At 42.8% G+C, this 27,772-nt stretch overlaps 1 long non-coding RNA gene across 1 annotated transcript; it reads left to right on the top strand.

Moving 5' to 3' along the window:
- The first annotated feature begins 6,394 nt into the window (after positions 1-6,394).
- On the top strand, positions 6,395-27,535 carry LOC122458156. Its single transcript, XR_006278038.1, has 3 exons — positions 6,395-6,527; positions 24,599-24,692; positions 26,847-27,535. It is a non-coding gene; the product is annotated as an uncharacterized LOC122458156 (long non-coding RNA).
- Positions 27,536-27,772: the final 237 nt, after the last annotated feature.

The raw sequence follows: 27,772 nt of genomic DNA, 5'->3' as shown, positions 1-27,772 counted from the left end.
TTCTCACAGCAAAATGACTGACCAAGTATTATTATTTTATCAACTACAATTGGTTAATAACACAGTGAAAGCATCCTGATTAGTTAATAACTTAGATTGGTTAATAATTAAACCACACAGTGTTCTAATATCATGTACTGCAAAGAGCCGTAGGAGACGCATTAAAGAGCTGCTTGCGAGCCTCGGTCTGAATCGCTGCTCGAGGGTTTAATGGCTGGCGTGCCAGAGACCCTGGCTTTGAAATGTGGTATCCAAAGATCTACTGTATCACAGCATTCCAGTCACTCCAGCTGAGTGGGGACAACTGAATTCTCTTTCAAATGACAGGTTCTCTGTTCTGCTGTAAATGGTGTGGTGATGAATCAATTTGCCCTCTTGAAATTCTTTAACAAATGTTTTAAACTTTTTATTTGAATAAAAACACTACCAATAATACAGTTAAAGGTCCTGATCCTGCATTGACTTCAGTGCAAGTCTTGAAATAAAATCATGAGTCAGCAGCACTGCAAGCCTTAAGAATTCCAAAGCCTTGTCTATAGGGCATTGTCAGCTCAAAAGGCAGGGGCAATGCAAGGTTCTGAGCACTGTCCCACCAGCCCACTTTGATTTTGACCCATTCCTGAGGGAACCCGTCTCAGACAAGGGCCTTAAGTCCACATAACCCATTCAGTACTCCGCATATCTGCTGAGACTGCCTAACAGATTTCAAGCACAGTAAATTTCCATCATGATTTTGTGAGGCCCAGGTAGTCATCCACCGGGAACTGGAGTGTGACTAACATATAACTTTTATGTAAGCCCCTCTGCCTCCTGAAGTAGGGCGTAGGCTGACTGGGCCTATTCAAAAGCAGTATTTCCTGCTATTATTTATACCACATTTCTATTCTTTCTCCTTTCTTTTTTTTAAATTGGAGACAAACTGCATTAAAATTGCCAACTGATATTGCACTATGAATTTGCTTGCTCTCCTGAACACCGTGTTCCACCTGCTACTATAAGACAGTTGTGTTAATTAATACATTGCGCTGGACTATTGCAACATGCCACAATTTTGCAATAAATCAGCTTAACAAAATTGAGATGGTACATTCACTCTTTGTTAAGAAAAATGAAATAGTAAATGTTTGTTTCATGTGGATAAACTGAGTATTGTTCTTGTTAGCATGTCATTCATGCTGTACTTATGAAGCAAAGTAAAACTTGTGCAGTAAACTGACCATAATTTATTCCTCATGTGAAATGCAACTGGAAGATTACATTGGGTTCACAAAGTTCTTAACTGTTATGAGAATAACAAATCACTTGCAACTGAACTCTCAGAACAAGAGTTTCATGCAAATGCTGTAAAATGGCCGATGTAAAAATGAAATGGTTAAAGGTCCAGATGCTGCAATTCTGTCAGAGTGTAGCACAAGGTGTAGCACTGTTGGTTTTCCATATGGAAGCACAGTATCTAATAGATGCAGCATCATTTTAAAATAGCCAGGGCTAAAATATTTTTCTTTCCATGGAAAAACTTATAGAAAGGTGAAAATGTAGAGTCTTTGACATTTTTGTAGCCATGCTGTCCCTCAGAAGAGGGAGAAGTATGTACCTTTGTGAGGAATAGGGTATCTTACTTGTCCCCTCTATACATGCTTATTGTAGAGGCAGATTCTTTTAATCTCTGAGCCCTGGTCTACACTAGGCATTGAGGTCAAATTTAGCAGCGTTAAATCGATTTAACTCTGCACCCGTCTACATGATGAAGCCCTTTTTTTGACTTAAAGGGCTCTTAAAATCGATTTCCTTACTCCACCCCCGACAAGGGGATTAGTGCTGAAATCAGTTTCGCTGGGTCGAATTTGGGGTACTGTGGATGCAATTAGATGGTATTGGCCTCCGGGAGCTATCCCAGAGTGCTCCATTGTGACCGTTCTGTACAGCACTCTAAACTCAGATGCACTGATCAGGTAGACAGGAAAAGGCCTGCGAACTTTTTAATTTCAATTTCCTGTTTGGCCAGTGTGGCAAGCTGCAGGTGACCATGCAGAGCTCATCAGCAGAGGTAACCATGATGGAGTCCCAGAATTGCAAAAGAGCTCCAGCATGGACCGAACGGGAAGTATGGGATCTGATCGCTGTATGGGGAGAGGAATCCGTGCTATCAGAACTACGTTCCAGTTTTTGAAATGCCAAAACATTTGTGAAAATCTCCCAGGGCATGAAGGACAGAGGCCATAACAGGGACCCGAAGCAGTGCCGCCTGAAACTTAAGGAGCTGAGGCAAGCCTACCAGAAAACCAGAGAGGCGAACGGCCGCTCCAGGTCAGAGCCCCAAACATGCCGCTTCTATGAAGATGAGCTGCATGCCATTTTAGGGGGTTCAGCCACCACTACCCCAGCCGTGTTGTTTGACTCCTTCAGTGGAGATGGAGGCAACATGGAAGCAGGTTTTGGGGATGAGGAAGACGAGGTTGTAGATAGCTCACAGCAAACAAGCGGAGAAACCAGTTTTCCCGACAGCCAGGAACTGTTTCTCACCTTGGACCTGCAGCCACTACCCCCTGAATCCACCCAAGGCTGCCTCCCAGACCCACCAGGTGGAGAAGGGACAACTGGTGAGTGTACCTTTTAAAATACTATAAAAGGTTTAAAAGCCAGCATGTTTAATGATTAATTTGCCCTGGCATTCGTGGCTCTCCTGGATATACTCCCAAAGCCTTTGCAAAAGGTTTCTGGGGAGGGCAGCCTTATTCCATCCACCATGGTAGGACATTTTACCACTGCAGGCCAGTAGCACATACTCGGGAATCATTGTAGAACAAAGTATTGCAGTGTATGTTTGCTGGCGTTCAAACAACATCCATTCTTTATGTCTCTCTGTGGTATCCTCAGGAGAGTGATATCATTCATGGTCACCTGGTTGAAATAGTGTGCTTTTCTTAAGGGGACATTCAGAGGTGCCTGCTGGGCTGTTTGCCTATGGCTGAACAGAAATGTTCCCCGCTGTTAGCCACATGGTGGAGGGAGGCAAAATGCAACCTTGTAAGAAAAGCACATGTGCTATGTATGGAATGTTAACAGCAAGGTTTACCGTGGAAGAGTGTACCCATTGTTCTATAAAATGTCTTTTTAAATACCACTGTCCCTTTTCTTTTTTTCTCCACCAGCTGCATGAGTTTCAAGGATCACAGGATCGTCTCCTTCCCAGAGGCTAGCGAAAATTAGCAGGCGAAAAAAACGGATTTGCGATGAAATGTTCTCTGAGCTCATGCTGTCCTCCCACACTGACAAAGCACAGACGAATGCATGGAGGCAGACAATGTCAGAGTGCAGGAAAGCGCAAAATTACTGGGAGGAGAGGTGGCGGGCTGAAGAGAGGGCTGAAGCTGAAAGGTGGCGGCAGCATGATGAGAGGAGGCAGGATTCAATGCTGGGGCTGCTGGAGGATCAAACTAATATGCTCCAGCATTTGGTTGAGCTGCAGGAAAGGCAGCAGGAGCACAGACCGCTGCTACCGCCCTTGTGTAACCAACTGCCCTCCTCCCCAAGTTCCATAGCCTCCTCACCCAGATGCCCAAGAACGCGGTGGAGGGGCCTCCGGCCACCCAGCCACTCCACCCCAGAGGATTGCCCAAGTAACAGAAGGCTGGCATTCAATAAGTTTGAAACTTGTTAAAGTGCTGTGTGGCCTTGTCCTTCCCTCCTCCACCACCCCTCCTGGGCTACCTTGGTAATTATCCCCCTATTTGTGTGATGAATTAATAAAGAATGCATGAATGTGAAGCAACAATGACTTTATTGCCTCTGCAAGCGGTAATCGAAGGGAGGTGGGGAGGGTGGTTAGCTTACAGGGAAGTAGAGTGAACCAAGGGGCGGGGGTTTCATCAAGGAGAAACAAACGGAACTTTCACACTGTAGCCTGGCCAGTCATGAAACTGGTTTTCAAAGCTTCTCTGATGTGCACCACACCCTCCTGTGCTCTTCTAACCACCCTGGTGTCTGGCTGTGCGTAAAAGCAGCCAGGCGATTTGCCTCAGCCTCCCATCCCGCCATAAACGTCTCCCCCTTACTCTCACAGATATTTTGGAGTGCACAGCAAGCAGTAATAACAGTGGGAATATTGATTTCACTGAGGTCTAACTGAGTCAGTAAACTGCGCCAGTGCGCTTTTAAACGTCCAAATGCACATTCTACCACCATTCTGCACTTGCTCAGCCTGTAGTTGAACAGCTCCTGACTACTCTCTAGGCTGCCTATGTATGGCTTCATGAGCCATGGCATTAACAGGTAGGCTGGGTCCCCAAAGGTAACTATAGGCATTTCAACATCCCCAACGGTTATTTTCTGGTCTGGGAATAAAGTCCCTTCCTGCAGCTTTTGAAACAGAGCATAGTTCCAGAAGATGCGAGCGTCATGTACCTTTCCTGGCCATCCCACGTTGATGTTGGTGAAACGTCCCTTGTGATCCACCAGTGCTTGCAGCACTATTGAAAAGTAACCCTTGTGGTTTATGTACTCACTGGCTTGGTGCTCCGGTGCCAAGATAGGGATATGGGTTCCGTCTATGGGCCCCACCATAGTTAGGGAATCCCATTGCAGCAAAGCCATCCACTATGACCTGCACATTTCCCAGGTTCACTACCCTTGATATCAGCAGATCTTTGATTGCGTTGCTACTTGCATCACAGCAGCCCCCACAATAGATTTGCCCACTCCAAATTGATTTCCGACTGACCGGTAGCTGTCTGGCATTGCAAGCTTCCACAGGGCTATTGTCACTCGCTTCTCAACTGTAAGGGCTGCTCTCATCTTGGTATTCTTGTGCCTCAGGGCAGGGGAAAGCAAGTCACAAAGTTCCATGAAAGTGCCCTTATGCATGCGAAAGTTTCGCAGCCACTGGGAATCGTCCCAGATCTGCAACACTACGCGGTCCCACCAGTCTGTGCTTGTTTCCTGGGGCCAGAATCGGCATTCCACCACATGAGCCTGCCCGATTAGTACCATGATGCCCATATTGCCAGGGCACGTGCTTTGAGAGAAGTCTATGTCCATGTCTTCATCACTCTCGTAACCGCGCTGATGTTGCCTACTCGCCCGGTTTCGCTTTGCCAGGTTCTGGTGCTGCATATACTGCTGGATAATGCGTGTGGTGTTTAATGTGTTCCTAATCGCCAGAGTGATCTGAGCAGGCTCCAGGCTTGCCGTGGTATGGCGTCTGCACAGAAAAAAGGCTCGGAACGTTTGTCTGCTGTTGCCCTGACGGAGGGAGGGGCGAATGACGACTTGGCTTACAGGGAATTAAAATCAACAAAGGGGGTGGCTTGGTGAGAAACTGAATGGCTGCCTCAAGGATAGAACTCAAAACTGGGTTTAGCAGGCCGTTGATTTCATAGAGAGAGGGAGGGAGGGAGGGAGGAGAAAATTAATACAAAACAAATCTGGTCTATTTCATGTTTTGAGCCACTTCATCTATCTTTATATATCTTGCTGGCAGCAGACTGTGCAGTACGACCGCTAGCCATCGTCACCTCCTGGGTGCTCGGCAGAAGACGGTGCAGGTATGACTGTTGGCCATCATCTTCTGCTGGCTGCAGATTAAAAGACAGTGCACTGCCGCTAGGACTCAATCGCCATAAGACAAAACAAGGGAAACGACCTGGCTGAATCACTCCCATGTTTGCCCAGGCGCCCAGTTAAAAGAGCACCCAGAACTACGTCGATGACAGCTACTAGTCATACTGCACTGTCTGCTGCCAAAAGGCAATAAACTCCTGCTGTGTAGCAATGCAGTACCATGTCTGCCAGCACCCATGAGACATAAGGTGATGGTTAGCTGAGCAGGCTCCATGCTTGCCGTAGTATGGCGTCTGCACAGGTAACTCAAGAAAAAAGGTGCAAAACGATTGTCTGCCCTTGCTTTTACGGAGGGAGGGAGGGAATGGGGGCCTGATGATATGTACCCAGAACCACCCACAACAATGTTTTAGCCCCATCAGGCACTGGGATTTCTACCCAGAATTCAAATGGGCAGTGGAGACTGCGGGAACTGCGGGATAGCTACCCACAGTATAAAGCTCCAGAAGTTGACGGTTGCCTCTGTACTGTGGACTCAATCCACCAACTACATGCACTTAGAACATTTTTGTGGGGACACATGCGCTCAACTGTATAAAAACGCTTTCTACAAAACCGACTTCTATAAATTTGACCTAATTTCATAGTGTAGACATACCCTGAAGTAGCTATATACTGTATCATTATATACGTTATACCTCATTTTAAATAACCATTTTGGGCTTTGTCCCTTTAACTGTACATCTGTGCATTTTAATATGTACCTTTGTACAGTTAAAGGGCCAAAATGCAAATTAGAAAATAATAGACTTGCCTCCTGAAGCAAGGTCATTGAACTTTGGAAGACATAAGCATGGACAGAAAGCCATGGGCATCCTTCACCTGAAGAAACAAAGAAACTGAGCACTTGAGATATGTGAGGGCTCTTAGCCAGATAGTCTGGTCACCCATGCTGGAAAAGAGGCTTGGTGAGAAACACTTCTTTGAACAAGAGAGTCTAATTTGTTAAATCAGATTTTAGTCTTAGAAACTTGTTTTTACTTTTGTGTGCTCGTCATCTTTTCCGTCTCTATATCATATACATGGTATCACTTAATCCTATGTCCTTTTGTTACATAAACCTCTTTTACTATAAATCAGTTCAGTGCACTGATTGAAGGGAAAGGAGTTCACCCCTGTTAAGCTAACAGGCTGCAACGCATTGGGTCTCTAAAAAAGCAATGCACTCAACTTCAGAGAGTGTTCCAGGAGAGGACTGGATGCTACAAGGCAGACAGTTTGGGGAAAATTTGAGACTGGGAATGTGTTGGGGTCACCCTGCAAAAAGTAACTGGACAGTGGAAGGCAGGGTGTGACCTGCATGCTCATATGCTGACGGTTAGTGTCAGGGCTGTGAGCCACAGCAGCATAGTATTTAAGGCCCACACAGTTGCATAGCAGGTAGTGGCACATGCCTTACTGGTCTGGGTTGAACCCCAAAGTGTCGCAATACTTCCATTACATAACCTACAGCTATGCCTTTTTCAAGTCTGAGACTTGTTGCTCCAGAGAATTGTATAGTATGAATTTTCAGAAGGATTGTTTTCACTGTGGAGCATTTATTTTACTGTCAAAGTGATACAGCTCAGTTGAAAAACTGAGTCATCAGTGAATTAAATACCATATGGTCCCTGTCATAAAAAAATGATTTATTACCCCAGGATAACAGCTTTGGTATAGTTAAGAGAACATCTGAGTAAATAATAAAGATTAAGGGCATTTGCAATGATGAGAACTTATTGGTTTTTGCTGTTGTGTGAGGTTTTTTGGTTTTGATTATAAAATCTGTTCTCTATCAAGTGTTCTGATGAGGTTCTGAAAAGTCTATAAAAAGATTGTTTTGAAAGGAAAAAGTCTTAAGCTGTAAATATCAGCCAACTCAAAAGTTACTTCAGCAGTTTGAAAGTCCAGATATCTAAATGCTTTGTCCAAACTTCTGAGGTCTTTCTCTTTCCTCTTTCTCAGTGATACAATCCAACCTTCTTTCTTTAACCAAACTATATCCTTTTTGTTTTCACCCACACTGTCCATATACTGAAGTTCTTATAAACTCTCTCTCCATTTTCTTATTTCCTCTCTTCATCTAGAACCAGGCCACCTTCTTTTTCACCCCATCCCCAATCATTCAGTTTCTCTGATCCAAAATCTACCATATCTCTAGCCCCCAAAGATCATTTTTTTTCTTCACCCACTTCCTGATTACTACATTAATATTACCAAAAAGAAAAGGAGTACTTGTGGCACCTTAGAGACTAACAAATTTATTAGAGCATAAGCTTTCGTGAGCTACAGCTCACTTCATCGGATGCATTTGGTGGAAAAAACAGAGGAGAGATTTATATACACACACACAGAGAACATGAAACAATGGGTTTATCATACACACTGTAAGGAGAGTGATCACTTAAGATAAGCCATCACCAACAGCAGGGGGGGGAAGGAGGAAAACCTTTCATGGTGACAAGCAGGTAGGCTAATTCCAGCAGTTAACAAGAATATCAGAGGAACAGTGGGGGGTGGGGTGGGAGGGAGAAATACCATGGGGAAATAGTTTTACTTTGTGTAATGACTCATCCATTCCCAGTCTCTATTCAAGCCTAAGTTAATCGTATCCAGTTTGCAAATTAATTCCAATTCAGCAGTCTCTCGTTGGAGTCTGTTTTTGAAGCTTTTTTGTTGAAGTATAGCCACTCTTAGGTCTGTGATCGAGTGACCAGAGAGATTGAAGTGTTCTCCAACTGGTTTTTGAATGTTATAATTCTTGACGTCTGATTTGTGTCCATTCATTCTTTTACGTAGAGACTGTCCAGTTTGGCCAATGTACATGGCAGAGGGGCATTGCTGGCACATGATGGCATATATCACATTGGTAGATGCGCAGGTGAACGAGCCTCTGATGGTGTGGCTGATGTGATTAGGCCCTATGATGGTATCCCCTGAATAGATATGTGGACCCAGAAGTCACCTACTACAGGACAGGCCCAACAAAGAAAACAACAGAACGCCACTAGCCATCACCTTCAGCCCCCAACTAAAACCCCTCCAACGCATCATCAAGGATCTACAACCTATCCTGAAGGACGAGCCATCGCTCTCTCAGATCTTGGGAGACAGACCAGTCCTTGCTTACAGACAGCCCCCCAATCTGAAGCAAATACTCACCAGCAACCACACACCACACAACAGAACCACTAACCCAGGAACCTATCCTTGCAACAAAGCCCGTTGCCAACTCTGTCCACATATCTATTCAGGGGATACCATCATAGGGCCTAATCACATCAGCCACACCATCAGAGGCTCGTTCACCTGCGCATCTACCAATGTGATATATGCCATCATGTGCCAGCAATGCCCCTCTGCCATGTACATTGGCCAAACTGGACAGTCTCTACGTAAAAGAATGAATGGACACAAATCAGACGTCAAGAATTATAACATTCAAAAACCAGTTGGAGAACACTTCAATCTCTCTGGTCACTCGATCACAGACCTAAGAGTGGCTATACTTCAACAAAAAAGCTTCAAAAACAGACTCCAACGAGAGACTGCTGAATTGGAATTAATTTGCAAACTGGATACAATTAACTTAGGCTTGAATAGAGACTGGGAATGGATGAGTCATTACACAAAGTAAAACTATTTCCCCATGGTATTTCTCCCTCCCACCCCACCCCCCACTGTTCCTCTGATATTCTTGTTAACTGCTGGAATTCGCCTACCTGCTTGTCACCATGAAAGGTTTTCCTCCTTCCCCCCCCTGCTGTTGGTGATGGCTTATCTTAAGTGATCACTCTCCTTACAGTGGGTATGATAAACCCATTGTTTCATGTTCTCTGTGTGTGTGTATATAAATCTCTCCTCTGTTTTTTCCACCAAATGCATCCGATGAAGTGAGCTGTAGCTCACGAAAGCTTATGCTCTAATAAATTTGTTAGTCTCTAAGGTGCCACAAGTACTCCTTTTCTTTTTGCGAATACAGACTAACACGGCTGCTACTCTGAAACCTATTAATATTACCATAAATCATGTGTCTAAATCACATAGACGTAAGAAGGCAAGGTACTTGTCTTTAGGCGCATGCAATCCCAATCAGTATAACTAAGTAAGAATGTGAGTTGCTGGTGGGTTGGAGTAATGACCTTCAACAAAAAGTAGAAAACAAGGGGACATGGAATATTGCTCTTGGGAAGGAGGGAAACAGACTTATTTTTGTTCTGTGTATTACTCCGTTTATATGTATAATATATACTTTTTTTTTTTGAGGGGGGCAGGTTTCTTGGTGACAAAATGGGCAGGTGAGAATTTGAGTAAATAGCATCATAATGATTCTCAATATGCCTTCTAACTTTCATGTTCCATCTGTAGTCTCTAGGTTTGTCACTGCCTTTGCTCTCCTTGGGTGAGTTATTGCATATGCTGGAGGTTCCCTATGCTGTGGGTCCGTCTTCTGCCAGGAAGCATCGACCGCCCCGAGGAAGGAGGACTCACTAGAACTTGGAACAAGGCTTGATGCCAGCAGCTGGTCTATCTTAGACAGATGCTTGATGCCACCTTGGTATCCCAGTCACCTCTTCAGTGAGCGGAGTGACACGGTACTGCCCTAATCATGAAATGGTACCAAAATATTGTATTGTACATTGGATAACTTTAAACAAACTCCTTCCAAATTTTTGCAAAACACAAATATTCTTGAAATAGAGTGAAATTAGCAGGCAAATATGATAATAGCTGAAAATAATTGTGTGCCAAGGGCACCAGATCTAAGAGTTGTGACAGGATGTCTGCTCCTACGCGTTTTTCCACTGTTCCATAGAATAGTGGTAACCAGGTGGAAGAAAGGGTTTAAAACCTTCTGTTATTAACAGCCCCCAACTCTTCAAGCACAGAATTAAGCACATTCTTTAGTGTTTTGCGGGATCTGGGCCAAGGTGTTCAGCACTTGGAAGCATCGAGCCCACCATTAGGCAGGCATGTGCGCAAGAGCACTATTATTGAGCAGCCTGAAAGGGAAACAATTCCAGACTAAGTGGTATGGTATCGGAGAATAATTCCAACTTGATGTCCAGAAAGCCTGGTATGTGCAAGCAACCTACCAAGAAGACACTACCTGTGTCAGGATTTCAATATTATACTGCTGCTTGAAAAAGAAACAATCACTGTATTTGTATACAGTGTTTAATGCAAAACCAACTCTTACTGTGACTGGTTTCAGAGTAGCAGCCGTGTTAGTCTGTATTCGCAAAAAGAAAAGGAGTAATTGTGGCACCTTAGAGACTAACAAATTTATTTGAGCATAAGCTTTTGTGAGCTACAGCTCACTTCATCAGATGCATTTGGTGGAAAAAACAGAGGAGAGATTTATATACACACACACACAGAGAACATGAAACAATGGGTTTATCATACACACTGTAAGGAGAGTGATCACTTAAGATAAGCCATCACCAACAGCAGGGGGGGGAAGGAGGAAAACCTTTCATGGTGACAAGCAGGTAGGCTAATTCCAGCAGTTAACAAGAATATCAGAGGAACAGTGGGGGGTGGGGTGGGAGGGAGAAATACCATGGGGAAATAGTTTTACTTTGTGTAATGACTCATCCATTCCCAGTCTCTATTCAAGCCTAAGTTAATTGTATCCAGTTTGCAAATTAATTCCAATTCAGCAGTCTCTCGTTGGAGTCTGTTTTTGAAGCTTTTTTGTTGAAGGATAGCCACTCTTAGGTCTGTGATCGAGTGACCAGAGAGATTGAAGTGTTCTCCAACTGGTTTTTGAATGTTATAATTCTTGACGTCTGATTTGTGTCCATTCATTCTTTTACGTAGAGACTGTCCAGTTTGGCCAATGTACATGGCAGAGGGGCATTGCTGGCACATGATGGCATATATCACATTGGTAGATGCGCAGGTGAACGAGCCTCTGATAGTGTGGCTGATGTGATTAGGCCCTATGATGGTATCCCCTGAATAGATATGTGGACAGAGTTGGCAACGGGCTTTGTTGCAAGGATAGGTTCCTGGGTTAGTGGTTCTGTTGTGTGGTGTGTGGTTGCTGGTGAGTATTTGCTTCAGATTGGGGGGCTGTCTGTAAGCAAGGACTGGTCTGTCTCCCAAGATCTGAGAGAGCGATGGCTCGTCCTTCAGGATAGGTTGTAGATCCTTGATGATGCGTTGGAGAGGTTTTAGTTGGGGGCTGAAGGTGATGGCTAGTGGCGTTCTGTTGTTTTCTTTGTTGGGCCTGTCCTGTAGTAGGTGACTTCTGGGTACTCTTCTGGCTCTGTCAATCTGTTTCTTCACTTCAGCAGGTGGGTACTGTAGTTGTAGGAATGCATGATAGAGATCTTGTAGGTGTTTGTCTCTGTCTGAGGGGTTGGAGCGTTTCTATTACAGCCCCTGCCATTTACATCTATTTACATATCAACATGCAGACAGGAGAGAATGTAGATGAATTTTATTGTTTGTGTCACATACACTACATGTAAAATAGGCAAGGAAGGTATTATTATTATTTTTAAGGTTGCCTTACTCTTCCTATTAGAAGACTTTGTTTTCAATTGCTTAATGATTTCCCAAACTTTCAATGTTCAAGCTGAAATTTTCCAAGCTGGGTGTCTGCCTCAAGATGAAATTTTTTTGGAAAAAAAATATTCAGCAAATTCTGAGACTGGGACCAAGGAAATGCTTGCTTATGTCTTCTTTTTTTTTTTTTTAAGGCTTACTTTGAACAACTCTAGTCCCCATACCTTGCAGTAGGGACTTGAAATTCGGCAAGAGGATGGTCTTGTGTCAGGGATGTGCTTTTGGCCATCTCTATGAAAATCTGCCCAAAGATGACAGCTTTATAAGGCTTTCAAAAATTGCATTTAACATATGATCAGTAGAGACTTGTTTGACTATAGTAGTAGCTAAAAACTTTTCAATTTGCTTTTTTTAAAACCTAGGAGATTACATATGCAAAACTGTGTTAAAAGAGCAATAATATTGCAAAATCAAGCATTTAAATTCGGACATATCTGTGCAATGTTGTCAGCCCCCTTGTGTGTATGCATTATGATATAGTCTTCAATTAAAAGTTAATGTACTATTCTTCCCCAAAAGACCTATGCTTCATTCAGTGGATAGGATGATCTATTCTGGGGATGAATCAAGGTTGTATAGTAAAGAAGGTTGTGGTCTGTAGACCCCCACCTCATTTGTTCCTGAAGTTTTGGAGATATAGTGTAGTGAGTGAAGCAGGAGACTGCCAGAAAGAGAAGGGTAGTCTCATGGTCAAGGCAATTGAATGCAACCCCGGAGAATCCTTCCTCTGATATTGAATTCTTGTGTGATGCTAGGTAAATCACTTTAACCACATTTTCACAGTTGCTTACTAGTTTTATGTTCCAAATGCTGAGTATTCACAGGTGTAACTGAAGTCAATTGGAACAGTGTTTTGAGCACATCAAGTGCTATATAATGCCCAGTACTCCGAAAAATCAGGTCCTAGGTGTCTGAAATTGGGCACCCAAAATTAGTGGAAGCTTCTGGCCTTAATCTCTCTGCCTCCATTTCCCATCTGTAAAATGGAGATAATACCATCCACTCACCTCATAGACATCTTATGAAAATAAAATTAATATTTGTGAAGCACTCAAACTATAGTGATAAGTGCCATAGAAAAGCCTATAAGGGAAATAATAATTCTGTCTTCAGAGTGCAATAAGCAAGCTGGGAGGGGTGGGCACACATAAGTATTTTGCTTTCTTCCCATGATTCAATTAGTTGCTCAGGAGGAAAGCACCTTCTATCCTGTGCACTGATTGAGGCAAGGGTACTGTGGAAAAATTAGTATAGAATCATGTAACGAAAGACTGTAGCATAATACACATGCATCAGGGGGCTGAACTAAGATTATATAGGCAACCTTAATACAAGCATTTCCTGGCTCTGCAACCTTAATGTTCTTTTAACGTAGTTTTCTGTGTACACATAAATACATTTTCCCCCCTTCTATGTGAATAACACAACATTTAGTTGCAAATATCCCAAGTACAAGTACAACTATGTTTTATATTTAGAATAAATGCAATAGCCACAATTCTGTAGTATAACTTAAAGGAATCTATATACTGTATGTTTCTTTCAGGTAAAATGTAATCCTGTAGGAATTATTTTCTCCTGCTTTGATTTAAGTTTCTCAGATCTGATTCTCTTAGATACAATTCAGGGGATTTCTGTGATGATTTTAAAAATACAAACATCTGATTCTCTAGATGTGTTTTTTTTTGTCCTCCCCTTGGGGTGGGTGGGTGTGTGCGTGCATGCGTGTGTGTGAAAGGGTAAGGTTTGGTAAGGTTATGGGGAATTAAACTCATCTTTATATAGATCTTCTTTGATGATGATAAAAATAGTACTGTATCCATTTGATCATATTAATATCTTAAATCACTGTGCATGTAATACATAATGACATCATCCTAATGAAAATACTCAATGGGGATGCTCCCCTGGGCCCCATGTACAACAGGTGAGCTTGCAATATTCCATGTGGATCTGATTATTATCAAAATGATGTCCAGCAGGGATGCTGAAGTTTCTCAGGTTCTTGCACCAAACAACGTGATAATATCTCCCTTTCCGTTCCTTGCCTTTTCATGCATACTCACTTTGACAGGCATCACGGGAATCACCAAGGCAGCAGATGGTTTGTGCACAGTTCCCTCAAGCATAAAACAACATTTCTGTACTTGTTGTCAGGACCTTAAATTGCACACTGTTCTATTTGATTATTTTCAAACTCTGGATTGGCTGTAGGGGTTCAGAGGAGAAATATTTGCATACCATGAAGTTGGGGGGAGAGGCTGAATTAAAGTGGCAAGCAACTGGATTGAAACTAAACCCTAGGTAAAAGTCAGATATACTAATGCTTCACCTCCCTTTGATTTTATTATTTTCCACAAAAGCAATGACCCCAATCAGATTAAAAAGTATCTAGGTTGAGCATAGTTATTTGTCAACCAAATGAATACACAAGGGTTTTAGTTATATAAAAACATAAAACTGAAAATTGGCAAAACTCTAACATGTAAACTTAACTATCGAAGTTCAAATGTGAGCTAAAGAATACAAATATAAATGAGTTCCTTGAGCATAATGTTATTCCATTGCATATCAAATTAATGTAATGTATTAATTGCTTATTGGAAAGTCATGTCCACTTTAAATATTCAATTTGGTATGCAGGACTTTTTTCAAGACTCAGTAGATAATGTCAAGTTTAAATCTGTATGTCAGGCTGGAGAGATCGGCATTCTGTTGGAGCTGTGGAAGGCTGAAGGAAAGATTTATAAGCTACTGGGATTAAGCAAATTTGTTTAATTTGTTTTTTCCTCTGAGTGCCAAATTTCAACAACTTTAGCAACTTGCACATTCGAAGTTACTTTGAAGAAAGATAAAATGTTTGACATATAGAAATTATAAATATGGCTTGAAAAAAGGGGTCATTATTTCCAGGAGGAAGGAAAATAGTGAAGAAAATGTTTTAGAAATGATGGGAACAAGTGTGTAATAGGGCTGTGAAAAACTAATGTATGAGTTCTCATTACCACATGAATTTTAATCTTAGCCTGAATGGTTTCCTTCTAAGCACAAATCCATACTCAATCAAAGTGCCTGGTTTTCTGAGTCATCACCCTCTCACCATAGCATGTGGGAATTACAGTAATAAAACACACCATTTTATGCATCTTCATCAGTTTCTGTACATCACAGCAACTTAACTGCCAGCGCCAAACTTTTTTAATTTTATCAGGGGAAGGGCTGAAGGAGCTGAAGACTTTGACTTCAAATGATTTTTTGAGTTTTATAGGTCACAGTTGTGTTATTGACCATTGGTGGGAGTGTTAGTTGGTGCTAGGGGATGTCCCCTATAGCATTTTAGCAATTATCCTTAGATTAGATCTTAATGAGGATATTTAGAAAATGCTTTGGCTGGATTAAGTTTCGTACTTAATCATTAGCTCCTGTTAACTGCTTCTGAACTTCTGCTGCTTCTTCTGCACATTTCTATAACTGTAACCAAAGAGTGTTCATTGGTAAGCAGGATACAGAATGGCAAGAATGTGCTATGCTTATGGAGAGGTATTTGGACAACTGGTATATTTGATCAGTATTGGAATTGGGCCAAAAACTTGAGTTTGTCCACCTGCCAAGCTCCTGAGTTTGGTCTGCTGTGAATTGGACCTACAACTTTACCCTAATTATGAGATCATCAACAAAAAGGGAGTGAAAGTTCACAGTGATTCAATAACCAATAACAAATGTTGATGTGAAAGGGTACAAAAGTGAGACAGACTGGACTAGTCAAACTGATAAAATTCAAGGACTATGTTAAAATCATGCTTGGTAAACAAGAAAAGTGGAACCAGAAAGCAATGAACCAAAACCGGTGAGTCGAAAATTAGGCCTAATTGGTGGACAAAATAATGAGAGGATGGACTAATTCACCTATTGCTCCCTTTTGGTGTCCTGAAAAACAAACGTTGGAAAAGTTTGTCTGATCGAAAATTGGCTAATGGAGCAAGCTGCACCATCATGGCTGCCACCCCCACCATCTCCTGTGACCTCAGGCCTCTCTCATTCTGATCCTCAGATGCCTTGACCAGACCAGGCCAAAGACAGGGACCCAGATGACATCGACACTTCTACCAGTTCTGGCTGAATCCCAAACTCCACAAGGAATATGAGGCTGTCTCCCTGCTGTGTCTTCTTCCTTCCCAATTGTATTTCTACTCTTTCTTATCTCTCTCTCATTTTTCCTTCTGTTTTAATAAGAGGCTGGCTGAGCTAGCCATGACTGTATATTTTGCAACACTATTGTAAACCTGTGACCAGAAAGAAACTGCAAAATGTAAAGCCCTAAGTAGCTCAGTGCTGGTGCAGGTTTGCTAGGTCTCAGGTACTGTGCCCATGGCGGTGAGGTTGCAGGCAAGAGTCATCACCAGAGACGGAAGCTGCATTTTCTATTTTTGCTGTTCTGTTCTCTCTCCATTTGTGTGGGTTTGTTTTGTTTGTTTTTTTTTTCTAGGAGACGGGATCAGACCTCAACAGCAGCAGCTCCAGCATCGGCAAACTTCTTTTCTTTTCTCCAAAAGGATAGTTATTTCCATAAAAGAGACTGTCAGGGAAAGGTTCTAAAAACTCTCTCTCCAGTTAAAGAAACAGGGAACAAGGGATGCTGTTAAAATGAAAGCCTTACTTAATACTTTAATTTTTGTCTTGTATCTTTTTAATAAAATGTTAAAAGGATTTTTAATAGTGTGTTTGCCATGGTACCAAGCAGGCTAAGGTCTCTATGGATTAAACCTTGGACTTTCTTTAAAACTGTTTAATGTTGGACAATGACTGGGTTATGTTGACATCTTTGACTCTTTGAGCTATATGTGCCATCTAAATTAATACAACAGATCAAGTATCTTCCCCAACTCTCCATGCTAGTAGCTGTCAACATCTTACAAGTTGTAATTCAGTAATTGTTGTTTCTAAATGCATACTTCTGGGAATGGTACCAAGTTGTTGACTAAAAGGGACACTTAGAATTCTTTCTAAAGAGGAACTAAAATTGTGGTGGCCCACAGTATTCTGGGGTAACAGGTGGGTTGGTTGGTTATGGACATACATGGTCCTTGATCTTAGCCTGATGATCCCATTTATGCCTGTGATGTTGGAGGGAGGTAGGAGTTGAAACAACATGCTATTTACTAAATGCTGCACGGTTAGTTGTAGAATACCACAGGTACTCCCAGCACATATGTAAATGATTTGATTTGATTAGTTTCTCACCCCGTTTGTGTTTGTAATCCATGAATGTTATGGTGAATGAGAACAGGCAGGAGTATTAACAGAAACAACAATTTTTCAGCAAATTTTCAGAGCAAGTGAATTTAAAATTGGATTTAGATAGGAAATGTGGTTCTAAATTACACTGATCCAGCCAAGTCACATGGGTAGGTTTATTTTGCTCAATCAAAAATCAATACAGTTCAGACTTCAGATACCATATATTTTCAATCCAGAGCTCAGTGAATAATTTACAGTGAATAAACTGGAGAATTTGAGAAGTGAATTTTAAAGGCACTCACCCTGAAGGAGCTAATATGGAGTCAAAGCTTCTCTCAGCCTCACTCAGATGAGGGATTTGAATCCACATCTTCTATCTCCTAGGTGTGAATCATCAGGCTATAGAGTCTGTCTCTTTTTTTTTTTCCCTTGGCACAATGAATATTGAAGGATATCTGAGCCAGACTGCGGCCGATGCTGCACACTGACTCAAAGGAGTTGGGGGGACTGTGACGTTAATCTTTGCAACCTTGTGCCGGTATATCATATGACCACTGTCTGAGCATGGTGCTTATCAGGCTTGTGCAGGTGAGTAGGAGGAGGTGGTGCTATCCCACTTTGCGCCACAAAATGGCTAACTGCATAGCTATGCTGGCCTGTCCGGAGCATATGTGTGACTATAGCTCTCTTGAAGCATACTCTTTCGCCAGAGCTAGAGAGAGATGGGGAAAAAGATTGTGACTCCCAGGCTTCTTCAAGGGCCATACAGCAATGTGCTGTCCTTTACTTGGGGACAGGCCACAGTGTCCAAATCTAGCTGTTTTGTAAGTAGATTTTTCCTGTTTCTTAGGATCTCCCTCTCTCTGATCCAGAGAGAATTTTGTGTGGCTGTTCTCAAAAGTAGTAATTGATGGAAGTTCTATCAATGTATTAACTGCAGAGCAGACAATGCAGACAGCAATGTGACCAGCAATCAAAAAATACCCCCACGGAAATTGGAGAATGGAGTTGGAGTTGTCTTGTATCCTGAATCCCCATTTCTCTTGCATGTTAGTTCAGTCCAGTACCTCTGTACTACAGTGAGACACAAAACCCAATCAATTCAAAGGATTACCACTTATCAAAATGGGATGTGCGTTGTTGGCAGCTCTTGTGAGGTCATTACAAGTCTTGTAATGCTTAGATTTTCTTAAAGCCCTGGAGTCATGTGACTATGTGAGAATCTCTGCTTTCATTTAAAATAAAAAAATTAAGATTTCTGTAACTATGAGGGGTAGGACAGCTTGAAAAAGTGAACCCTAAAGGCACAAACATCAGAAGCTAAATCAGCTCAAAAGGTATTATATTTTCAAAATATTATGACTTCTTCAACCAAACTGTAAAATTTTAGTGTTTGACCCATGACTTTTGAATGCATGTGGCTGTCAAACACTGCCAGACTGTACACTCTGTAAGCACCTTCTACTGGAACAAATCTGTTAACATTAGGATTGTGGGTCACACGAATCATCAAGGGAAGCCTGGCTGTTTAAAAATAGCCGGAGCCTCGCGAACCAGCTGAGCGGCAGCGAACCAGCGGAGCAGCGGGGACAGCAGAGCAGCTCACAGCAGGAGTTTGCCTGGGACTGGTAAGTATCCGAGTGTGTGTGTTTGCTTGCTGAGGAAGTATCCGAGCGTGTGTTTGCTGGGAGGGAGCCTGAGTGAGTGTCTGATTGGCTGCTAGCCTGCAGGGGGCGGGCATTAGGGTGTCTGTGTGTTTGCGTCAGGGAAGCCTGGCTGTTTAAAAATAGCCAGAGCCTCGCGAACCAGCTGAGCGGCAGCGGAGCAGCGGGGACAGCAGAGCAGCTCACAGCAGGAGTTTGCCTGGGAGTTCGCCTGGAGTGAGCCCAGTGAGGCTTACATCTTGCCAACGTCTCTGAGGAAGCTCCGTAGTAGGTAGGTGATATGGAAGGGGGGAATTCAGCTGTTGTGACCTGCACTGGATGTGCCATGTTTGTCTTTCTTCCACAGGACAGAAGCGACTTTGTCTGTACAAAGTGCAAGCTGGTCTCCATATTGGAAGAAAAGATTGAAGGTCTGGAGCAACAGGTAACGACCCTGCGTTGTATACGAGAGACTGAGGATTTTCTGGACCAAACTCAGGATAGCCTTCTAGGGGCACAAAGCTCTAAAGATGTAGAGCAGGTTGCACAGAGGAGCCAAGAGGCCAGTGAAGAAGCTTGGCAACATGTGACCTCCAGAAGAGGTAAGCGGAATGTCCGGGTTCCAGTAACACAGACACAGGTAACTAACCGCTTTCATGTTCTCTCCACAGGTACCAATGCGGAGAGTGGACCAGATGATATGTCTGGGGGGAGAAAGCAGAAGGAGACTCCGCTGGTTGGGAGGCATGAGATGCGATGTCCTGAGGTTGGAGGTTCCACGACCACCACTCCCAAGAGGAGAAGGCGGGTGGTGGTGGTCGGGGACTCTCTCCTCCGGGGGACTGAGTCATCTATCTGCCGCCCTGACCGGGAAAACCGAGAAGTCTGCTGCTTGCCAGGGGCTAAGATTCGTGATGTGACGGAGAGACTGCCGAGACTCATCAAGCCCTCGGATCGCTACCCCTTCCTGCTTCTCCACGTGGGCACCAATGATACTGCCAAGAATGACCTTGAGCGGATCACTGCGGACTATGTGGCTCTGGGAAGAAGGATAAAGGAGTTGGAGGCGCAAGTGGTGTTCTCGTCCATCCTCCCCGTGGAAGGAAAAGGCCTGGGTAGGGACCGTCGAATCGTGGAGGTCAACGAATGGCTACGCAGGTGGTGTCGGAGAGAAGGCTTTGGATTCTTTGACCATGGGATGGTGTTCCATGAAGGAGGAGTGCTGGGCAGAGACGGGCTCCATCTTACGAAGAGAGGGAAGAACATCTTTGCCAGCAGGCGGGCTAACCTAGTGAGGAGGGCTTTAAACTAGGTTCACCGGGGGAAGGAGACCAAAGCCCTGAGGTAAGTGGGAAAGCGGGATACCGGGAGGAAGCACAGGCAGGAAGGTCTGTGAGGGGAGGGCTCCTGCCTCATACTGGGAATGAGGGGCGATCAACAGGTTATCTCAAGTGCTTATATACAAATGCACAAAGCCTTGGAAACAAGCAGGGAGAACTGGAGGTCCTGGTGATGTCAAGGAATTATGACGTGATTGGAATAACAGAGACTTGGTGGGATAACTCACATGACTGGAGTACAGTCATGGATGGTTATAAACTGTTCAGGAAGGACAGGCAGGGCAGAAAAGGTGGGGGAGTAGCACTGTATGTAAGGGAGCAGTATGACTGCTCAGAGCTCCGGTACGAAACTGTGGAAAAACCTGAGTGTCTCTGGATTAAGTTTAGAAGTGTGTGCAACAAGAGTGATGTCATGGTGGGAGTCTGCTATAGACCACCGGACCAGGGGGATGAGGTGGATGAGGCTTTCTTCCGGCAACTCACGGAAGCTACTAGATCGCATGCCCTGATTCTCATGGGTGACTTTAATTTTCCTGATATCTGCTGGGAGAGCAATACAGCGGTGCATAGACAATCCAGGAAGTTTTTGGAAAGCGTAGGGGACAATTTCCTGGTGCAAGTGCTAGGGGAGCCAACTAGGGGGAGCGCTTTTCTTGACCTGCTGCTCACAAACCGGGTAGAATTAGTGGGGGAAGCAAAAGTGGATGGGAATCTGGGAGGCAGTGACCATGAGTTGGTTGAGTTCAGGATCCTGACGCAGGGAAGAAAGGTAAGCAGCAGGATACGGACCCTGGACTTCAGGAAAGCAGACTTTGACTCCCTCAGGGAACAGATGGCCAGGATCCCCTGGGGGACTAACATGAAAGGGAAGGGAGTCCAGGAGAGCTGGCTGTATTTCAAGGAATCCCTGTTGAGGTTACAGGGACAAACCATCCCGATGACTCGAAAGAATAGTAAATATGGCAGGCGACCAGCTTGGCTTAATGGTGAAATCCTAGCGGATCTTAAACATAAAAAAGAAGCTTACAAGAAGTGGAAGCTTGGACATATGACCAGGGAAGAGTATAAAAATATTGCTCGGGCATGTAGGAAAGATATCAGGAGGGCCAAATCGCACCTGGAGCTGCAGCTAGCAAGAGATGTCAAGAGTAACAAGAAGGGTTTCTTCAGGTATGTTGGCAACAAGAAGAAAGCCAAGGAAAGTGTGGGCCCCTTACTGAATGAGGGAGGCAAGCTAGTGACAGAGGATGTGGAAAAAGCTAATGTACTCAATGCTTTTTTTGCCTCTGTTTTCACTAACAAGGTCAGCTCCCAGACTGCTGTGCTGGGCAACACAAAATGGGGAAGAGATGGCCAGCCCTCTGTAGAGATAGAGGTGGTTAGGGACTATTTAGAAAAGCTGGACGTGCACAAGTCCATGGGGCCGGACGAATTGCATCCGAGAGTGCTGAAGGAATTGGCGGCTGTGATTGCAGAGCCCTTGGCCATTATCTTTGAAAACTCGTGGCGAACGGGGGAAGTCCCGGATGACTGGAAAAAGGCTAATGTAGTGCCCATCTTTAAAAAAGGGAAGAAGGAGGATCCTGGGAACTACAGGCCGGTCAGCCTAACCTCAGTCCCTGGAAAAATCATGGAGCAGGTCCTCAAAGAATCAATCCTGAAGCACTTAGAGGAGAGGAAAGTGATCAGGAACAGTCAGCATGGATTCACCAAGGGAAGGTCATGCCTGACTAATCTAATCGCCTTTTATGATGAGATTACTGGTTCTGTGGATGAAGGGAAAGCAGTGGATGTATTGTTTCTTGACTTTAGCAAAGCTTTTGACACGGTCTCCCACAGCATTCTTGTCAGCAAGTTAAGGAAGTATGGGCTGGATGAATGCACTATAAGGTGGGTAGAAAGCTGGCTAGATTGTCGGGCTCAACGGGTAGTGATCAATGGCTCCATGTCTAGTTGGCAGCCGGTGTCAAGTGGAGTGCCCCAGGGGTCGGTCCTGGGGCCCGTTTTGTTCAATATCTTCATAAATGATCTGGAGGATGGTGTGGATTGCACTCTCAGCAAATTTGCGGATGATACCAAACTGGGAGGAGTGGTAGATACGCTGGAGGGGAGGGATAGGATACAGAAGGACCTAGACAAATTGGAGGATTGGGCCAAAAGAAATCTAATGAGGTTCAATAAGGATAAATGCAGGGTCCTGCACTTAGGATGGAAGAATCCAATGCACCGCTACAGACTAGGGACCGAATGGCTCGGCAGCAGTTCTGCGGAAAAGGACCTAGGGGTGACAGTGGACGAGAAGCTGGATATGAGTCAGCAGTGTGCCCTTGTTGCCAAGAAGGCCAATGGCATTTTGGGTTGTATAAGTAGGGGCATAGCGAGCAGATCGAGGGACGTGATCGTTCCCCTCTATTCGACACTGGTGAGGCCTCATCTGGAGTACTGTGTCCAGTTTTGGGCCCCACACTACAGGAAGGATGTGGATAAATTGGAAAGAGTACAACGAAGGGCAACGAAAATGATTAGGGGTCTAGAGCACATGACTTATGAGGAGAGGCTGAGGGAGCTGGGATTGTTTAGTCTGCAGAAGAGAAGAATGAGGGGGGATTTGATAGCTGCTTTCAACTACCTGAAAGGGGGTTTCAAAGAGGATGGCTCTAGACTGTTCTCAATGGTAGCAGATGACAGAACGAGGAGTAATGGTCTCAAGTTGCAATGGGGGAGGTTTAGATTGGATATTAGGAAAAACTTTTTCACTAAGAGGGTGGTGAAACACTGGAATGCGTTACCTAGGGAGGTGGTAGAATCTCCTTCCTTAGAGGTTTTTAAGGTCAGGCTTGACAAAGCCCTAGCTGGGATGATTTAACTGGGACTTGGTCCTGCTTTGAGCAGGGGGTTGGACTAGATGACCTTCTGGGGTCCCTTCCAACCCTGATATTCTATGATTCTATGATTCTATGATCTGATGAGGAGTGCTTGATATGTATAATCACAGGATCTCCCATGCACCTTCTGTTTTGAAAATTGCACAACTACTTGTATTACATGTACTTTGGCCTTGTTTTAGATCCCCACAGTATTCATAAAAGTGGCACAGAAATCACCTTTTATAAGTCAATTCACAAAGTATTTAAGGTCCATTATTGATAGGAGTGTCTACGCCTGTGCTCCCAAAGTGATTTTAATAGCCCTTAATGAAAAAGGAGAATATAACCTATTCAGGCTGTAAAATTTGCATGTCAGTGCCTAGGGGGAATGCTAAGAGTATTGACACAACTTATTTTAAAAGTAATTTCTTTGATATTCCTATGTTTATGATACTATGTAATATTACATTCAAAGCCTGTAGGAAGTTTTCCTGTCTATATAGAACTTAATGAGACTAAAAAGACAAAATTTTTTGGAAACTATTAACAGGAGGCAACCAGAATGAGAAACTGTCAGACAAATTCCTATGGGAGAAGATAGCATCTGAAGATCTTATAGATAGTCAGAATGATCTTGACTCGGGGTTCTAAAGAAAATTTACTCGATTTTTTTGTAATGAACATCATTCAATTTCCCTTTATGGGTTTTCTTTTGTAGTAAACCCAAGGTTTCTATAGGATGTACTATATGATATGGTTAAAAATGGAGTCAGCATAAGTGCAGGACTTTTATTTTTAAATTTTAATGTGCGTTCTACACAATGACTAGCAGTGAGGAATTGAGGAACTTGTGAAACAGTTTTCTGTTGATATTTTCAGATTTCTAAGAATGCTGTGATTAGCCTGTGATACGTTTCTATGTTTGCTTTACATAGCTCCGCTAAAATAAAACTTTGCTCTATTCGATTGTGGGAAAGATATTCTCATGATCCAGGCCAATAGTGTGAGTGTTTTAGAATTGGGAGAAAGAAGGCCATTCCTTATGGGAAGGCTGGTTTGATGACTCTATCTCTGAAATGGAGAGCAGTGAATGAAGCACTCCTGGGCCACTGCAGAGAGATGTGTGATGTAATGTCCCTTTAAAAACTAACCAGCCTTTTCAGAACACAGTAAGAACTGTCCTGGGGTATTCCCCGAGGGCAGGGGGAAGTGGCTGTTGGTGGAGATCTCTGCAGAGGCTGTTACTTGAATTCCCCCTCACCTTCTTGTTCTCGATTCTGCTTTTGGAGTTGTGGTGGGCAATAAAGTGAGGTCACCTGTGTTTGCCTTACAGTCCAGTGCTGGACTGTGTTCTGGCTGGGGACTTTGTGTCACACAATGAGGACTGAAACATGCTCCTGCAATCTGGGCACATCTTTCACTTTCTAGTGAGTGTGGGATCTCCAAATTTCCTGACCTTTCTAGTGATGCTCCTGAAGTGAAGATGAACTGAAAATCTAAAACAATATATGTGGGACATTTTCACCATGATTCATCCTCTATTGTGCTTGTCTGCTTCATTGTTTTGTGCAGACAAGTGCTTCTGCTTACATATTGTGCCCTTGATCTGTGCATCCACTGATGTCAGTGGTAGCTCTATATATGGGTTTAGAGGGTAATACATTGTCCAGACAGAAAACTCCTGAAGATTTCAACACCTTACTAGATTGTATGGAGTTCACAAGCAAAAGAGGAGGTATATGATATGCATTCAGCTGGCAGGTCTAATTTTATGTCAACCAGTCTTGGCAATGTTTCTTTAAGATACAAAGGGAACATTATCAATAATCAGTAATTTAGGGAAGTTTAACATTCTTTTGATTCTTAGAGAAAAAAACTTAGGAAGTAACAGATTGGCATGAAATTTGCAAACATGGCAAGTCAAGACTACCTCTAAGCAGTGGTCTTTAAATATTATTGATTCTACTTATTCCCTCCACACATCCTAGAAATTCAGGCCTATATGTTCTGTGAACAGATGAAACTCTAGTTCCTCCCATAATGACAGGTTTCAGAGTAGCAGCCGTGTTAGTCTGTATTCGCAAAAAGAAAAGGAGTACTTGTGGCACCTTAGAGACTAACATTTATTTGAGCATAAGCTTTCATGAGCTACAGCTCACTTCATCGGATGCATCTGTAGCTCATGAAAGCTTATGCTCAAATAAATTTGTTAGTCTTTAAGGTGCCACAAGCACTCCTTTTCTAGTTCCTCCCTAGATGACAGGCTTCTTGTTAAAAGCTTAATCATCCCCAAAGCAATACAGTATTGCAATGAAGATATGAAAACTTCCATGACATTGTTCGATATAGAACTTAACTCCAAACTAATTAAAATTACAAGGGGAGCCTCAGAGTAATTAAAAAACACATGTCCTAGTCCAAATCCCTGCATCCTTATAAATAAATACATAAACATTAAAAGCAGTGGAAAATGCAAGCATTTCAGGATACTTCTTTTTTTTTTTTAAGTCTGCTCAGTAGAGAAATTTCCAAGCTGTAAAACAGAGCTGATTGGAAAATGGAAATATTTCACACCTTTGAAATATTTCATTGTCCTGATTTGTGATTAAAAAGTCACAATTTCCCATAGAATCAAAACTCTAAAGAAAGTTGACTTGGAAATATTCAATATTTCCATAATGTTTAATTTCATTTTGATATTAAATTTACACATCAAATACATAATCATAATTTACTAAAGTTGGAATGGAATGATAAAATAGAAACAAATAATTGATGACATTTTTGAGGATAAATTTTTAATCAGGATACTCCCACAAATGTTTGGATTTTGACCGAACTGCATTTTCCAATAGAAAACTGTTCTGGTGAATTTTTTTTTCCTACCAGCTGTACCATAAAATGCCATAAAACTCATCTCCTGAATGCAGTAGCTGTATGAGCAGTGACTACTTCACCTTATCAAAGTTTGTTGTGTCTGAATCTTGAATAGTTTTGTAGGATCAGGTAAGTATGGGCCTACCACTGAGTCAAGAACACTTCACTGTCTGTAGAGGGTAATATCTGCTGGTCAGAATTCACACGCACTCCTTACTTTTTCACTTCCCGAGGCCTAGGTTCAAATTTAGAAAAGGTCATAAGTGAGAGGAGTTTAGTAATTGTAAAACTCATCCTAAAGAATCTTGATCCACATCACATCTTTAGTCGGTGGTATTATTCTCTCATTTTCATGAGTGCTACAACTTTCCAGAAAAAGGGAAGGTAATATTCTAAAGGAGGTCTTAACAACATTCCTCTGTCACTGACTTTGAGTTCACATTATCAGTCACATTTTCAAGATCTGTAGTTTGTATTGCATTTGCTACTTATCATAGATAAATGTATGTTTCCCTTTGTAGTTTCTGATGTATTTGCAGCATGTCATAAGTATCAGAAGGAGTGTGTGTGCTGGAAGCTGACAAGCACCTACACCACCAGAGACAATAGAAAAAAGAGTGGAGGGGGACTTCAAGGACTATTATAAAAATAATATTGAAAAGCATTCTGAATTTTTTAAATTACTTTCTGTTTCTGTTCGCTAGGCTAGCCCTATGAGAGGCATGTCTCCTCTCTGTGAGCTTCAGGGAGGCAGTCATCGGAACATCTTTTCTCAGCATATTTCAGAACAACACAATTTCAAACATCAGACAACAATGAGCACTAAAGTCTACTGCAAATGCTAATACTCACTAGTCACAGGGGCAGATAAAGGCTCCTTTTCTTTCATTTGTAAAAGGTGCAATAACTATTTTTAATCCTGAAATAACTATTCTTTTTCCCCTCTCTTCTGTCTTAACCCTAACACCTTGAATTTTTAGTCTTTTACTCTTTCTTGTCCTCTAAAGGCCAGCCTCGAGAATTATCCTGCATGTAAATAAGTGAAGTCCCTAAGACACTTGTGGTTTGTTGTCTCTGCTATAGCAGCAGATTGCAGTTGCTCATTGTGCTTCAGATGACTGCTGCATATGTGGTACCTGGTTGTTTCCCTATTAGAGTTAACAACAGAAAAAGGAAAATCTGCATTCTCTAAACCACATTTCTGTATTAATTTAGTGAATGGATGTTGCATCATGGGAATACAAGCATTTTGCTATTTTTCCAAGGGCACTGCTACATACTATATCAATCTGACTCCTTGGCATGTCTAAAAAGTGGACACAAATCTGGGAAGTTACCAAGGAGCCTATATCTTGCACTTCCTATATATGTATATATTATACACACACAGACTATATTAAAAGATCTTTAAATAATTTGCTGCCCCATATGCATATGCTATAGTCTTCAATTACATGATCATGTATTACTTTTTCCATAGGACCCATGTCCATCAATGCATGGGATGGATCTGATTTGGGGATGAATCAGAGTTGTGTTGTCTGTAGGACCCCTGCCTTGCTTGTTTTAGAATTTGGAAGCTGTATACTGAATGAATTAGGCCAGGGATTGTAGGAAAAGAGGATGCTGT

The sequence above is a fragment of the Dermochelys coriacea genome, chromosome 11 (assembly GCF_009764565.3).
Source record: "Dermochelys coriacea isolate rDerCor1 chromosome 11, rDerCor1.pri.v4, whole genome shotgun sequence".
NCBI classification, from domain to species: Eukaryota; Metazoa; Chordata; order Testudines; family Dermochelyidae; genus Dermochelys; species Dermochelys coriacea.
The sequence above is the reverse complement of the archived record's forward strand: the minus strand, read 5'-3'. Positions and strand labels throughout refer to the sequence as shown.